General features: G+C 32.0%; 1 protein-coding gene across 7 annotated transcripts in view; it reads right to left on the reverse strand.

Annotated features, from left to right (window-relative positions):
- Window positions 1-19,111, reverse strand: part of LOC124366619 (Down syndrome cell adhesion molecule-like protein Dscam2) — a 191,096-nt gene that overhangs the window by 109,460 nt on the left and 62,525 nt on the right. The window lies entirely within an intron of this gene.

The following is a 19,111-nucleotide window of genomic DNA, read 5'->3' on the forward strand; positions in this document are numbered from 1 at the left end:
GCAGAGTATTGGCTCTCCTTTATTGTTCTGCTCTGCTGACGAGAGACGCTGCGACGTGCAATATCTGGCCTCGCTCCACTGAAGGTGGTGAAGGACAATGAAGCTCAATGTTCACGACTGTTTGCCAATATATAATGTACAATATTAATCGGTCTGTAAGAAAATGTTACAATTACGTTTAATAAAACTATTGTTAGGATTTGGTTTCAACGAACAGTAGCTAATCTTGAAAGCCTCATATCTATTATTGAACAAAATCCTTCTAAGGTTCTGAGCTCTATGGATGTAATATAAAAAAAATTTAAACAAATTATTCAGTATTGTAATAAAACTGTATTTTTTAATATATTCAATCAAATATACCGATATATCCGTATAAAAAAGACTGATCTCAGGTTTCATTTCCTCCCATACATAGTCCAGTATTGAGATACATTAATGTAGAATCATGTCATATACAATGTCGAGCTTTTGATATTAGCAACGATGACCAGACTATTGCTAAATAAAAATCTTCAAAAACGACGCATTCCGGTGCTTGCTCAATATCAATTTCGTTATTTTTATACAATGCAATCAAGAACGAATCAATCTAAAAATTTCTAACAGATGCTTTGTAATTCTAAATATTTTTGTGTAATTTTAGAAGAGTCCTTGGTATTGGGTAGAATATGTGGAATGAAGGAATAAGTACATGTAGAGAATTCAGACACAGCGTAGAAACAAAACAGTAATACTATAACAAACTCGGCAACTAGCTAAACATATTGTATGGACGATGCGATGTTAAACAATTTTTTAAATCACCCGTGCTTAAACTATTGTATCAATGAGACTCAACTTCCTATTTTAAAACAAGTTGAAACGTAACAAACGGTATTTGTTGGAATTATACGAGAGTGAGAACAAAAGAACATTGTTGTAATATTTCAACAAAGAGAGGTTTAATGAAAGCAGGAGGCTGAGAGGAGAGCGAACAGATCGTTTCTCTGACCTCACAGTAGAGTCAGATAGTCAGATACACCTCGATAGTTAAACTGTGTCATTTATGATACATTTAAAGCAACCATATTGTTGTACTATTTTAACAAAGAGAGGTTTTATGAAAGCAGGAGGCTGAGAGGAGAGCGAACAGATCGTTACTCTGATTGCACAGTAGAGTCAGATAGTCAGATACACCTCGATAGTTAAACTGTGTCATTTATGATACATTTAAAGCAACCATATTGTTGTACTATTTTAACAAAGAGAGATTTAATGAAAGCAGGAGGCTGAGAGGAGAGCGAACAGATCGTTACTCTGACCGCACAGTAGAGTCAGATAGTCAGATACACCTCGATAGTTAAACTGTGTCATTTATGATTAAGTTACAACAATCATCTTTATTATAATTTCAGTGCTTGTCTGGTTTTTCTGGAACCTTGTAGTAAATTTGGATGAGTTACACTTAACAATAACATGTTTCATCCTTCTTCATTACATCGCTTACTGAAAATTGACGGAAGCATTCTTAAAAATTATATTAATTTAGTATGTTATTAAAGTATTTCAGAATATTAATTTTGAAGGTTTAAAATTAAAACTTCAAAAGAGAAAGTTTTGTTCCAGGTGAAAACTAGAATAGGTTAATAGTATATAATGTCTTAACTTACTAACATAATTTTTACATACAAACTAGCATTTATAGCTTGTAATAAGTTTTCTTGACATTTTTCCAGCACTCAAAATACAGTACGTAAAACCAACTGCTATTTTTACGACCTTTCATGTTCCATTGTGGTGTATAAGCACACATCTACATCCATTCATGTTCCATTTGTCCAAATGCTCGTTATGTTTTATGTGTCTTTGTACAAACCTTCAAACTTATCATTTTCACAAATTCGTCTTTGAATCTCCACGTGATATGCGGAAGAGGCGAAAACACAGGGTTGCAACGTCCTGTAATGGATATATAGGTGTGTTTTGAACATAGTTTCACTCAGAAGATATCGGGGAAATGCAGGACGGTGCGGATAAACGAGATTCCCTTTCGCACCGTCAATTTATTGAGTATGATTGGCTTCGTACAATATTTGTAGCTGTCTTACAATCTTTTAATATCTGTGAATAATGATTGTAATTGTAAATGATTGAATTTTAGCATGAGACTTAATTATATTTGTCTGCCTAAATATTAAATTTTGATCGCAAGAAGAAAGCATTTACATAAAATGTTATATTTCATAAAATACATTAATGTAAAGTAAGTTTCAAAGTAATATTCTAAAGATAAAGATTACATTGCATGAAAATTCGTGTAAAATGAATATAAATGTAAAAACGATAGTGAAAAGTTTTATAGATGTACTGTAAATACTCAAATTTAAGGCAAGAACAAATGTAAATAAATGTATAATTTTTTGGTTCACATTTTTTTGAAACATTGTTTACATAATTAAACTCCTCGGAATATCTGGCTCTCACTGAAGAATCAACTTTTCGTCAACAGATATTTTACCAAAACTGCCAATAACACAACTCTTTATGGAAAACCTCCACTAACACACATAAAAATTTCCTACTATTATTTAATAATAATTAGTAAGAAAACTTACAATTCTAAAAATAAATCTTGCAACATATTGAAGAGAAGCCATACTGATCTCTGTTAGCCACATTGGATGTTTGTTACCTGGAGCCAATCATGGTATAGTTTCCCCAGTTTAACACAAGTGTATCCAGTTTAACTGTGAATTGTAATACTCGCAGTGAAATATTTACAAGATTTCAATCCTGTTAAAAAAAATTTTAGACTTGATGTTTACAGGAATTCTTAGATGCTATTTATCACGTCGGCTGCTTAAGACTAAGAACTAAGAAAATACGATAAACTTTTTGAAGTAACTAATTCTTTTGGCGGGCTATTGATGTATGTTTTTGCATGGGGGAAACACTTTCAATCCGCATCGCAGCCACCCTGTTCGCTAGGGGCAGGATTATCTCGGTCATTTTGTTGTCAGGTAGGTAGGGCATTTCTTCAACCTCCGTTCTGTGGCTATCCAGGCGTGCTAGTGAGAGGTATTGTCGCTGTCTGAATACTTCTTTTGGCAGCTATGTATTGGTTTGAGTAAATTTATTATATAATATGCATCTTAATAGGATTCTATATTTACTTTCAGTACGATTAATATTAATTCTTATACCACCTTACTAATAGTTTCTTGCTGACCAGGTTAAAAAAAATATAAATATTATTACTAGATATTTTCTAGCTTACAAAGCCGTAGTGTAATTTATCCCTGAAAGAAAATTAACCTTTCAATTGCTTGTAATTATAACCTTTACTCAATTACATTGGTACGAATTTATTAGAAAATAGAACATTTTGTATCTCATATTATTTTAAAATATAAAATAACTATTTAATTAACAAACGTTCTTTTTCAAAATATATATTCACAGCCCATTATAATAAATAGCGACTTATATCCGTCAGTCCCAGAACTGCCTTTCCATTTTGTTTTTTTTATATGTTAATTAAAGTAGCGGTTACTCTTCTACATAACATTAACTAAATTTAATTAGTAATATGTACAATAATACCCAAACAAATCACTCATATATAAAGTGATTGTATTCAATATGGGCTACGATTTTGGAGCGATCATGTACGAAGGTGTAGTACACATAATGAAATAATTAATTATGGTTAGTAAACAAGCTATTCTCCACTATCAAATTAAAGTGACTATGCTCTTTCTTAATTTATCCCATCTTAATATGTTGGCTCTTTAATATTCAAATTGGTAATTGATAATTACCATTAGTCAATACCTTGCTGTGATACCTACCTTGGTGTGCGTTTCAATTAATTACGGGTTGTGTTTAGTCACAGACACGTCATCAGCTATGAGCAGCCACAATTGGTGCCCACAGCAGCTGTAATATAGCCGCCAACCACATACGAGTATGACGTCCATCGACCTCTTTTGTCAGACAGCATTGTCCTCTTTCATTGAAGCCTCATAACTCCCTTTGTTCAAATACAGTTTATTGATCTATTATACGTATTTAGGTTCAAGTATGCCTATGCAATTTAAATTATTTGTCAAAGTTAATGACTTGGTCCATTATCTTCAATGTATTTGACTTTTTTAGAGTCCATACATATTTATGACTTGGATTACAATAATATTGCCCTAAACACTACTAGAAAAAAATTTAAACATTCACCGTGATAATATTAATCCGTAAATATATGTATTTTTAAGTACACTACCTTAAACGTTAAACTTTGAAATTAATCATTGCAGTAAGATGGAATATAAACAATTAATAAACAGTTAAGCTATTCGTACATGTCTTGGAGATGATTTAAATGGATTTACCTATATGTGCTGTCTGGTTGTCCCGACAATCTTTTTAGTTATATTCTTATATATAAAGAAAACACAGGATTTGATATTATGACCTATTTAAAAAACCTACTCATTGATATAAAATTAAGAATTACATTATGTAAATATCAGCAGAATATAATTTAAAGGACTTTCAACTATACAAGTTATTTCAGGGAGAATGTAACGAAAACTAAAGGAGGAATAAGTAGTTTAACGACTCCACGTTAGACACACTACAAGTATTATTTCATTTAGGACCACCAAGAGACTACTGTATACGATGTCTTGAGCAATTGCATACGATAATAACAAGAACATATAACGTTGCTCTACATATATATGTGCCGTACTCATACTTTGTATATTTATAAATAATATATATATATATATATATATATATAAATAAAATATATATATATATTCACCCTAGTAGTTTCCAATGCTTAATCATATGAATCACATGAAGCTTCTGGAGCAGAACGTAATGATGATCTGATATATCGTTGAGATTATTTAGAGTGGCTAATATTCAATTGTAATATAGACCTTTATTAACAGAGAGTATTTGCACTTATCTCAGTATCTCTTCATCGTAAAAATTTGACTTTGCATCCCAAGTAACCAGCACAGTCTGTTTACAAACACTATTTGCGTGTACTGTGGAACTGTTGGTGCTGTGAAATCTCCCATGCATAACATATTATATTATGTATAATTGGTAAGTTTCGGCGAGCTAGGAAGTTATTACACAACTTTCATAAACATTTTAAACAATTGCCTTCCACTCTATTATTTCATTCTTTTACCTCTATAAATACAAAGTCTCATGTTCACACCTCATAAGATTATACTCACTTTGTTTACAAATTTACATATTCTGAATTTTCTCTCTACAATCAAGGATACCAATGTATCAATATTCGCTTACTATCAACCAAATGTTTATAGAGTGACATGCACCATCATCGATTTGGTATTTTTTTATAGAAATAAAGCTTCATGAAAACTTTGAAGTCCCTACGTCGGAAATGAAATTTGTCCAGCCTCTCGAGTGATAGACACATAATAATATTTGTAATCTGATGTTTAAAATGTATAATTTCTATTATTGGTTTAGTGTACAATTTATTATCACAAATACTCCCTAACTTCCCTGCTGGATGTACACAAGTATCTATAAAAAACGCAAATAATGTGTATGTACATCCTGTAGAGTTAGTTACAGAAACAATGTTTTATATTTGGAATACAAAATATTCTATTTCAAAACATAGGACAATTACTTTTTAATATTATATGATTATAAAGGTTTTTAGAGAGTTGCAAAATATTTATTATTGGCTTATAAGGAAATCAGTATCATAGAACTAAGTAAGGCTGAATAAGTCAGTTTCTACCTCTACTGAGACACCGGAGATGTAAAGTACATGATGGCTTCATAGCACAGCATTGACCAAAGGCCTTTGAAAGACGACTTCTAATTAATTTCACTGTGAAAAATTTGATATTTCAGCAATTATTTTGCATCAAACAAATATCGGTTATACTTCACAACGAATTATAAATACAAATTTTTAGTCGTGTTCCATGAAAATTGAAGTACGTGTTAATAAATTCCATGTCAAGTAGAGCAGTTTGAATATAATGTATTTTAAATTACAGTAATGAAAGCGACTGTTGGGACGATTTAGAAGTTACTATTATTAACTTTGCATAAACTCTGTCAATAGGGTAATATTTTCATGTATATTTGTATTGGGTAAAGACCTTTATTATTGGTGTTATGTTTTTGTTCTCATTTAATTAATATTTTACAATGTAAAAACATATAAATTTTACTATTTAATCTGTACATTAGTCAATAAACAGACAAGGGTAAGCCTCTTCATGACACTTTTGGATTTAAAAGTAACAGTTTTATGTTTTATTTCACTAATGAAATAAATCAAAGGAATATACATTTCTTTGCAATATATATTCCCTCTGACTAGGTTTCTAATACTAATTTTTGAATTTCCCAACATCTTCTGAGAACTCTTTTTCATGTCAATCAATATTTATTTCCTTCAAGTAAGAAATTTTTCTTTGATTTGATTTATACTGTTGTGTTAATAATAAATATTTTAATTACTATAACTGCACGCTTATTCAAATGGAAATGCTACTTGTTTTTTCAAAATATATCACACTTTTTTCCCTGGTGTATGGTACTTCCAGTCTTTACTTTATAATTATTTAATATTGTAGGAATTAACATTTGGAGAGAACATCCTTTGATCATCCATAAATTGACATGCATTTATACTGTTGTTGTGTTAATAATAAATATTTTAATTACAATAACTGCACGGTACAATAATTTTGCAAAATACAATAACTAAATACAATAACACGCTAAATGCAAAATACAATAACTTTTAACTACAATAATTATTCAAATGGAAATGCCACTTGTTTTGCAAAATATATCACACTTTTTCCCTGGTGTATGGTAGTTCCAGTCTTTACTTTATAATTATTTAATATTTTAGGAATTAACATTTGGAGAGAACATCCTTTGATCATCCATAAATTGACATGCAAAGAGAAATGCATGAGAAACTATTATTCAACTTTAATTTTGTAGGACAGAAAGGCTTTTTTATATATCGTTACTTTAATATTTGCCTGTCTCATGGTTCGTTTCTTTTTACAGTGATTACTTAGTATTTTCCAAAATGTGTCTTCAAGGGTTCCAGGCTCTTTTCATTATGCTTCCAAAAATAGGAGGTTATTGAATTCACCTTATTTTAAGTCTCCTTTTAAGGGGTTCTGACGGTTTTTTTTTAACTATTTTGAATAAATAAATTCTATTCCAAGAGTGTTGTTCTCTATGACTCCACTTTAATTCTAAAAACATTAAACCGCTGAATCATTTTGAAATCTGGCAAGTAGAAACTCATCGAAAAATAAAACAAAATAGGTTGCTGAAATATGGTTTTCTGAAAATTGCCACAAGTTACTACAGTAGTACCAAGAAACATTTAGATACTTTTCGTGTCTGCCTTCTGTAGGAATATATCCTGGATTAGTAAAACAGAATATAGTAAAGAGATTAACATTTTTAAATAACTATAAGTTATGTCAAAGATACTGTTAGATATATCCTTGTTCATGTCAGGGTTCCTTACGATTTCGGGACAGAACATATAGAACCGAGACTGATTAAATTCTTTCAATGACTATCTGATATATACTGTGAGATGTTCATTGTGCATGCAAGGTATCTGAGTAAAAGTTCTGTTGGAGGTAATGCAGATTGTATCCTAGTGTTTCAAAACAACCAGAGGTGCAATGACTCTGATGTTTGAAATAAACATAACATACCTCTGATACACCATCGAAAATCTTCTCATTCATCAACGAATATAGCTAGTAAAATATCATTATAGTATCGAATAAGTTATTTTCTGACATTGTTTAGTTCTATTTTTAATTCAATGGTATAAACATTTAATTGCCTTTATTTTGTTTATATATTTGACGACGAATCTTTGTGGTTTTTAATTACTATAAAACAAAGCAACTATGACGAAGGGTGGTGAAAGGAGAGTGCATATTACATATAGTCATGCTATCTCTTGGATAACCCCAGGAGTGTGTATCATGGGCTGTCTACTTATGCAGCCAGCTTTCAAAGAGAAGCGAAATGTGAACCTCATTAAATTTGTAGTGATACCTTGGAAACAAGAGGACTGTGGTACTCTTTCACGCTCCACAGTCTAGGTGTAGTTACGTCATTTTTATTGTAGACGTTTAAATTTATTCTGGTCACTTTTAACTTATTTAAGGATATCGTAATATTTCAAGCTGAAAAACAACATCTATAGTTAGTTTTGTTCCAACGCATGATAATTTTGTGTTTGTTAAAGTTTTACTCGAGCTGAATCTAAAACTCTTATACCTTTAATACAAAATATGCATTTTCAGAAAATAAGAGTTATTAAATTCATCATCATAATTATTAAATATACTTACATGACGGAAAGTCATGCAACCAATTGAATGGGAATTTTACAGGCGTATTATAAGCACTGGAATAACATCCAGGCCTGCTGTGGTATCCATATAAAATCACATTAACAAAATTCAGATTTTAGAAAACGAAGTCACATAATCGTGTTTTATCTATATCTATGTTTAGTATTATCTATTTTTAAGTTAATAACTCCGGCTCAGTGGTTGTTTTAATTATAAAAATGTTATATCCACATATAATAATCTATTTTAAAAGGTAAAGAGGATATTTTAGATTAGTAATAATTCAAACATTTATAATATCCACTTACGAGTACAATGTATTTACAATTACTTCTGTAGCATAATTGGAAATATATTTAAATAATGTATTTGTTTTGTTATCAATACTTGATATATTCTAGATAATTTTGTAAATGTTAAAACAAATGCCTGTTTATCAACTGAGCACGAGTTCTGTTAAAAAGTAACGGGAATATATTTGTTCAGCGGGTTTTGGAGAGTCTGACTGTCAAGATTTTTTATTATGTTAGTAGGCTACTCATACTCCTAAAGTATAATAAAGTTTCCAGCTATATTCATAGTTTACTTTTTCAGTGGCAGCTGTTAAGCTTAGACCTGTTATATGAACTCAGCAATTTTTGGACAGCTTAAAAAATGAATAAAAGAATGTGTATACAATTTTGTGTGAAAAGTTTAATAAAGTACAACAAAGTTTAGTAAAATGTTAATATAAAAATACATAAAATTACTTTTATATTTCATAAAAATAAAAAGAAAGGGAGTTTTACAAGCATACGTGACATTGCATGTGCGTCGCTGAATAACCTTAGGGCTATCCCAAACATCGAGTTTGAGAAGTGTTTGTAGGATCGGAACATGCACTGGCACAAGTCATAAGTAATGGGGACTATTTTTAAAGTGACAACAATAATGTAGACGAATTAATAATTATTTGTTGTTCAAAAATAAAGATTCCCGTTACTTTTGGAACATACCTCTTAGAACCAATGCAGGAGAGATAGGAAACAAACTACAGAGAGCAGGAGTGTATGCAATTGAATAGGGAAGGGGAAGAGTGTTCCATATTAGTTATAGTAATACTTTTGATCACTATGTTAATGCAAGTTTTTGTACTCACATAAAACCCCAAAAACGTTTCTCGGTGTTAAAACTCCTTACCTGTAACGTAAAACTTTCAGTCAGAGCGTTTATTCAACGTATTATTAACTAATAATGTGTTCCATTCTGGATACCTTATTCAAGAACACAAACCAGGCCTAAGATTCACTACAATTAAACGTGTGCCAATTACACAATTACAATTAGGTTTTGGTATATGTCATATATTAAGTTTCATGTGAATCCTTACAACAGATTAACTTAGAAATTCCCTAAACGTTTTTTAAGAAAACTACAAATTTAGTTACGCGGCTCAGTGGCATGAACACAATTAAATCCCTGAGCATACAGGCTAGTAGATGATGTTAACTTTTTTTTTGTTAGCAATCCATTAATTACCCACTCCTAACAGCTATGGAGTTCATTTTTTTGATAGATAGTGAAATAAAGTTTGTGTTACTCTTGTTTTGTATTGTCTGAGTAATATAGTCAAATTACCAGCAATGCAATAACTGGTTTTTACTCTGTTCCATAGTAAATTTCTTCTGCATATTAATTTAACGTGTCCAAAGTACATTTCTGTCACTGTTTAATTTAGTTTTATTTCATAATTTATGGTAGTTTTAAGACATTCAACAAACATAGTCTCCAGAAGCCAAACATATACATATAGATAGAATATAGATATAAAGCGTATAGTGGAAACGGTAACTGTCTGAGGCCAAAGACGTTTAAAATTTAATCATATGTACAAATTGTGATCATAATAATAATTTTTGAAATATTATTTATAAGGGCATAAAATACGGAGGTTATCAATGCCCTGTAATAATAACTCGGATAAGTACCTTGATCACCTTGGTATGGCAAGTTTTAATATTGCGTCCGTTAAAACGTTTAACAACTTAAAAACACAAAGTAAAAAATGTTTTGAAATACGTATAATATTACCTAAATTTTTGAATACACATTTCTTTGTTAAATGTATTCAGAGTCCTATATTTAATAAATAATCCGTAATAATATTTCATTTATTAAAAAACGTACCTACTTTAACTGTCCACATCAAATTCTACTGTATTTTATATTTTGCATTAAAGGAATATTTATGTGAACACGATTAGGTACTTTCAAAAATAAAACATGTTGATGGATCAGCTGATTTTTCATTGATGAAACTACGGAATGATTACTTACTGAAATATAACACTACCACTCCGCTTCGAGCCGAAGGTTGATTTTAATTATTACTGAATGTCTTTAGTTACACTTAATTTAATACCTTACTCAGTTGGGTTAAAATTTCTCATTATAAAAATAAATCGCAATTTTTAAGATACGGGATGGACGCGGTATGGCTAAATAATGCAAGAGTAGGAACAAAAGGACTTTGTTTTAATACGTCAACAAAGGCCGCCTAATGAAAGCAGGAATCCCTGTCTCAGGGGGCTGGCAGATCGTTACCGTACCCACAATGAAGCTTCACTCCACCGTCTTGGTCTCCCAGGGTTACTCTAGTGTAACGTGAAAACTATCTTACTTATTTCATGATATTTAGTTGAAAGAAGTTGTTCATTTCACTGATTTCAATAGCTATCCATTTATAACGCTAATGAGGCCCTTCAGCAATACATATTTCAATGTAACAGTTCTATTTTTGTTTTGTTTTAGAACAATATTTACCCTGGAAAAGAATTTTACCTGCTGACTTTAGTTCAACAGTGACAAAAGTACAGAAAAGATTATCTTGTCTTAAGTTTCTTATTCATGTGTCTCATGTAATACGACAAAGATTGCGGAATTTTACCGACGTTTATTAAAAATTTATTTCAAAACCAGGTGTTCTTCTGGTTATTCATGTAGGTAGTAAAAGTTTTAGCTTCACAAGTAGATTTAGACAATAACCTCATATTTAACAGGGAAAATAATTGAAGCCTTCACCTTCATATCGGGAACGATACCTTCGGAGGAAAAAATATAATTTATGGAACTCTTATGGAAATATCAAGTTAATGAGCTATCAATTGATTGAAATTATTCTTACAAATTTGAAGTATTGCTACTCTTTAATAGATGGTTTATTAATATATTATTTTCAAAGATGTATAAAATGTTCTGGAATTTTTATTTTCTACAATATAAGAATTATAAAATATTAGTAATTTATGCAACAAATTTTCGACCCTATGTAGTCGTACTTTCTTTACTTTCTATACTTTCTTTATAGTATAAAATAACTGTGCATAAAACATTGAACATTCGAAAAACAACAGTTAAATTTGAGATGCTATGTAACTACTTGTAGTAGGCTAAGTGAATAACTATAGCAAAAATAACCAAGTACCATAACGGATTTAAAAGCAACTACTTATAGTAATAACCATTGTGTAATAACCAATGCTTACTGTGTTATAAGCACTAACGCAATGTAAATCGATGTTAACTCCTGCGATGAAATATTTTAGCGTTATCGAAACTCCTGCTGCAAGTTGGAAAGACAATTCGGTCTCTCTTTATCCCGGTCCCCACACGAAAATATCAATAACTGAGCAACTGTTAGAAACATACTTGATGTTGTTACTAGATCTTCTCTCATCTCACATGCCACTAAGGACCTCTGGTAAAAATTGCTAAAAATATTTTATGTACTTTCAATACAATATGTATGAATTGTAATTGATGATAATTATTTTTCTCAATATAACTTTAGCAATTTTTTGTCCATAATTAAAGTGTTTCAACTTATAGTAATAATTATTTACATATCTAAGAACATTTATAAAAACGAGTTATAGGTTCTAATACTGTGCTTCGTTATACGGAAATGTACTTTGGTGGGTTTAGGTCCGTCATGTGTTCTTATATAAAGGGTTCTGACAGGTCAGATATTGGAGCTGCCACATTCAATCATACAGCGGTCAGTGCTTGACAAAATACAGCTTCTTTGTAGGTTCCAGCAATCATTCTCTTCCGCATTTTATTTCCAATAAATTATTACTATACGTTATTTTAAATATTATTATATATTTCATTATATTCCATAAATACATTTCCTAATGAATATTTTTCATAAAGAATATCAGCCTTCTACAGATATTCATAACATGTTTTAACATATTGTTTATATTTTAACTTAGAATAATGTTACAATATTAAGATTTGTACATATTTTAACCAGTTTTCTTATAAAATAAATTGATTTTTATATCAATTAGGATATAATTACATTACTACTTTTTCCTGTCCTACCTGACATTTCACGGTGTAAAGTTCGTATCTGTGATTTAATTAAACCACTATTGGTTAAACATTTTAAAATATAATGTTACTAAGAACAATGTATATTTATAGATTTTTTAATAGTATTAATATTTTTCTCTTCCACAAAAATCCGTTATTATTCTTCTTTACGATGAAAGACAATAGTTCTTAACAAAATAATATGTATAAACTGATTCTGTAAAGCTATCCCCCTTACGAGACTTTTTCACAATCCTCACAACATACAGTTTAATTTGCTTGTAGTGAAATGCTTATTACTGACAATCATTTAATATTAATTAACGGTAAGCAATTTTTATTATTATAGTATGTTTAGCTGCAACTTTTCATGCAGCTCTACCAGATGCTTAATAAACAAAATATTTTCGTTATGGTAATGATAGCCGCACACGTATGAAAAAGAGATGTACAGCAGCGACCACGAGTTGTAAAACCAGGAACACGCATAGCAGATTTAACAACAACTATCTACGCAGTATCACTGACAACGCAACCAGAGGCTGCATAAACCATTTATTATCGGTACGGATGTAATAGGCGTACATCGTATGACAAAGAGAAACGTAATAGCGAGCACGCATTATACAGGAGCACGTACAGTGACGTCAACATAGTAGATATAACTGCAACTATCCACGCAGTATCACTGACAACTCAACCAGAGGCTGCATAAACCATATATTATCGGTACGGATGTAATAGGCGTACATCGTATGACAAAGAGAAACGCAACAGCGAGCACGCATTATACAGGAGCACGTACAGTGACGTCAGCATAGTAGATATAACTGCACTATCCACGCAGTATCACTGACAACTCAACCAGAGGCTGCATAAACCATATATTATCGGTACGGATGTAATAGGCGTACATCGTATGACAAAGAGAAACGCAACAGCGAGCACGCATTATACAGGAGCACGTACAGTGACGTCAGCATAGTAGATATAACTGCACTATCCACGCAGTATCACAGACAACTCAACCAGAGGCTGCATAAACCATATATTATCGGTACGGTTGTAATAGCCGCACACGTATGACAAAGAGTTGTACAGCAGCGACCACGAGTTGTAAAACCAGGAACACGCATAGCAGATTTAACTACAACTATCTACGCAGTATCACTGACAACGCAACCAGAGGCTGCATAAACCATTTATTATCGGTACGGATGTAATAGGCGTACATCGTATGACAAAGAGAAACGCAACAGCGAGCACGCATTATACAGGAGCACGTATAGTGACGTCAGCATAGTAGATATAACTGCACTATCCACGCAGTATCACTGACAACTCAACCAGAGGCTGCATAAACCATTTATTATCGGTACGGATGTAATAGGCGTACATCGTATGACAAAGAGAAACGCAACAGCGAGCACGCATTATACAGGAGCACGTACAGTGACGTCAGCATAGTAGATATAACGGCACTATCCACGCAGTATCACTGACAACTCAACCAGAGGCTGCATAAACCATATATTATCGGTACGGATGTAATAGGCGTACATCGTATGACAAAGAGAAACGCAACAGCGAGCACGCATTATACAGGAGCACGTACAGTGACGTCAGCATAGTAGATATAACTGCAACTATCCACGCAGTATCACAGACAACTCAACCAGAGGCTGCATAAACCATATATTATCGGTACGGTTGTAATAGCCGCACACGTATGACAAAGAGTTGTACAACAGCGACAACGAGTTGTAAAACAGGAACACGCATAGCAGATTTAACTACAACTATCTACGCAGTATCACAGACAACTCAACCAGAGGCTGCATAAACCATATATTATCGGTACGGTTGTAATAGCCGCACACGTATGACAAAGAGTTGTACAACAGCGACAACGAGTTGTAAAACAGGAACACGCATAGCAGATTTAACTACAACGATCTACGCAGTATCACAGACAACTCAACCAGAGGCTGCATAAACCATATATTATCGGTACGGTTGTAATAGCCGCACACGTATGACAAAGAGTTGTACAACAGCGACAACGAGTTGTAAAACAGGAACACGCATAGCAGATTTAACTACAACTATCTACGCAGTATCACAGACAACTCAACCAGAGGCTGCATAAACCATATATTATCGGTACGGTTGTAATAGCCGCACACGTATGACAAAGAGTTGTACAACAGCGACAACGAGTTGTAAAACAGGAACACGCATAGCAGATTTAACTACAACTATCTACGCAGTATCACAGACAACTCAACCAGAGGCTGCATAAACCATATATTATCGGTACGGATGTAATAGGCGTACATCGTATGACAAAGAGAAACGCAACAGCGAGCACGCATTATACAGGAGCACGTACAGTGACGTCAGCATAGTAGATATAACTGCACTATCCACGCAGTATCACTGACAACTCAACCAGAGGCTGCATAAACCATTTATTATCGGTACGGATGTAATAGGCGTACATCGTATGACAAAGAGAAACGCAATAGCGAGCACGCATTATACAGGAGCACGTACAGTGACGTCAACATAGTAGATATAACTGCAACTATCCACGCAGTATCACTGACAACTCAACCAGAGGCTGCATACACCATTTATTATCGGTACGGTTGTAATAGGCGTACATCGTATGACAAAGAGAAACACAACAGCGAGCACGCATTATACAGGAGCACGTACAGTGACGTCAGCATAGTAGATATAACTGCACTATCCACGCAGTATCACTGACAACTCAACCAGAGGCTGCATAAACCATTTATTATCGCTACGGTTGTAATAGGCGTACATCGTATGACAAAGAGTAACGCAACAGCGAGCACGCATTATACAGGAGCACGTACAGTGACGTCAGCATAGTAGATATAACTGCACTATCCACGCAGTATCACTGACAACTCAACCAGAGGCTGCATAAACCATTTATTATCGCTACGGTTGTAATAGGCGTACATCGTATGACAAAGAGTAACGCAACAGCGAGCACGCATTATACAGGAGCACGTACAGTGACGTCAGCATAGTAGATATAACTGCACTATCCACGCAGTATCACTGACAACTCAACCAGAGGCTGCATAAACCATTTATTATCGGTACGGTTGTAATAGGCGTACATCCAACGACAAAGAGGATCGCAACAGCGAGCACGCATTATACAGGAGCACGTACAGTGACGTCAGCGTAGTAGATATAACTGCACTATCCACGCAGTATCACTGACAACTCAACCAGAGGCTGCATAAACCATTTATTATCGGTACGGTTGTAATAGGCGTACATCCAACGACAAAGAGGATCGCAACAGCGAGCACGCTTTATACAGGAGCACGTACAGTGACGTCAGCATAGTAGATATAACTGCAACAACTCACGCAAGATAACAGACAACCCTACTCATGTTTTAACCATCTCCCAACAAATGCTTTCAGATGTGACGTTAATAGAAGAAAACACAAATGTATATACTTAAAGTACATTTGTTTCTGAAGATTCAACCTTCTTCTCATTTATTGAGAAATTATAGTAGTGACTGATGAATTGTAATAACCCATATCCACACCTACATGAATAATAAAATAACTTGCATTTAACAAAATTATAGCTATATTTTCTAGTATACGGACATTTAAAAAAGATATCAAATACGCTTATCAAAATGTGTGTGATACATAAAAACTCTATATAATATATGATGCTCGGCAGTACAAATGGTTAACCGACATATTGAAAAATTGTGGCAAATTTCAATTTAATTACATACTTTAAACTTATTTAAAATATGGAAGGGATCCCGATTTAAAGTTTGTGGTCAAAGCAATTTAGAATTTATATTTCACAGGTATAATATAAAAATTCTTATCAAATGCTTTCAAATTAATAGCCTGAACGTTGGATCCAGCTTTGATTAAAACACTGGTTGATAACAATGATTTGTTGCAAAAAGGTATATAAAAAATACAAAAGAAATTGCCTAATGTTACACATACAGATGAGCTATATGAGCTAGTAGATAAAAATGTGTTTTTATGCTACAAAAAGTAATTAATTTTAGAATATTTGTCTTTTGTGTTTTGTGAAACAATTGTGTATCTTATTTAACAAATAATCTAAAAAGTAGAGCGTTTTTGGCCTAAACATATACATATATTTAAACAAGTTTTGATTTGAGCTGAACATCAACAAGAGTTGACAGCTCATTTCAATTATTACAATTCAAACAATGCCAATAATTTATTTATTGTATTAACAAGTAAGTGACAGTTCTGAAATAAAACATCAATAATTTTTTGTTATTTTTGCTATAAGGAATTACATTTGTTGTAAAATGTTCTATCTAAAAGTAAGCCATATTTGTATATATAGTAAAACATTCTATGACATCCAAAGTTATATTTTATGAACGTAGCAAGCCTTTACTAGATTATCAATTTTGAAACTTTTGAAATGGATACCTTAATACGATTTAAATATATTTTCTTGTAAAAATATACTTGCAGGTGGTATTATAAATAAGACGGCATATATTTTTATAATGTAATTTCAAACATATTTTGCCGGAAAATTCAGTATAGAAGAATAAATAAATGAACCATCTATACAGTTTACATCCTCTACGTTTTATTTTTACTGTATAAAAGTATAAAGTGATATCTAAAATAGCCTATGAAATTTATTTATATTTGTAGTATTATTAACATTATATTACAATATATTATTACTAAACTTAGAGTGACTTTTGAATATACTTATTATTTTTCAAATGACTTTGAAAGTACAACTAACCTATCAACGTTACTGTTTTTAGTTTTTAACAAAGCACTATATTTCTATATTATTTACATAATCTAAGGAACTTTTTCATTTACAGTTAGTCTTAAATTAAATATAATTTATTTTATATATATATATATATATATATATATATATATATATATATATATATATGTATATTATAAAATACATATAAGTTATAAATAATTTTAAATAACATTCAGTTTGAGTTATAATTAAATAAACTACAACGCGTATTTTTAAAACCCATTCAAGTAAAAGTTTCCTGCAGAAGTTGGGAACAAATCATAAACACCGTTGTCAAAGAGCATATTCTCAAAGGTAAATGCTGAGCCAAGATTACGGTGATAATCCCTAGTGGGTAGTGTTCAATAGTGTAGCAGTTTGGTAAGTGTGGTTTTCTTTAAACATTTTGTGGGACAAGAATATTCATGGCTTAACCGAGAAGGTGGAGAAGTGGAGAATCCTTAACCGTACTGGCTCCTAATAATATAAATATATAAACATGCTATTCTAAATCGGCTCTAAATGTTAATTGTCTTCCCGCACTTTTCACAGGTAATGAATGTCAAACCACTATCAATTTCATATGGGAATATATTGCGTTACACAATTATTTTATACACAAATATTTTTACTAACAATCTCCCCGTCACTTCAGGGACTAGGAAAATTTCTATTCTGTCCGTCTGTCCACACCTAACCTAACTAGGACCTGGCTATTAACTTTTGTATGAAGTTTCCTTTCTATATAGTCAACTTCAAGTTCCATGAAAGTGCATATCACTCCGTAGCATATGGCTGAGCGTTGGCAGCCAAATGTTGGCTTTATATGTAATAATGATATGTATGGGAAAATAACAGCTACGTTTGGAAACAAACTGAGTACAATCATATGACATTTTAACTGCTGTAAATCATCTAAAAGTTGTTTCTGTTATTATTTACCCAAACACACAATATTATTAATTCACCTTAATTATAAATGATAGCACCTGTGCCTCTTAACTATCGGAAGAAATGTTTGCTTACCTTCCTGTTTTCATACATAATTATTTTAAATAAATTCGGGAATTGTTACAAATTACAGTAGACTGTAATTACATTTAACCCGCCACAATGTCCTTTTATAATTCGTCCTGAACGGTTATCAATATAAATTTAATTAATTTGCAATTATCTTTCAATTTATTTATTGAACATTTGGTCATTTACATCTAATACAGTAATAAAATCACATTAGTACTGTTTCTTCTTCTCTCTGAATTCATACCTAATTACGAGTATATTCAGCATTTTTATTTCTTGCATATTTAGTGAAAGCCAAAATAAGATGACGAGATAATAAGATTTGTTGAAGAAGATTTATTAACCCATTCTCAATAAATTTGTTGTCAGGAATAGATTGATGAATTTTCTGATGTTCGTGATTCATCTTTGTAAATAATACTTTAAACTTTCTGATTGGGCGAAAACAAGGAGATGTAAATTTCCGCAGAACCAATTTTATTTTG

This window comes from Homalodisca vitripennis, chromosome 1 (genome assembly GCF_021130785.1).
Source record: "Homalodisca vitripennis isolate AUS2020 chromosome 1, UT_GWSS_2.1, whole genome shotgun sequence".
NCBI classification, from domain to species: Eukaryota; Metazoa; Arthropoda; class Insecta; order Hemiptera; family Cicadellidae; genus Homalodisca; species Homalodisca vitripennis.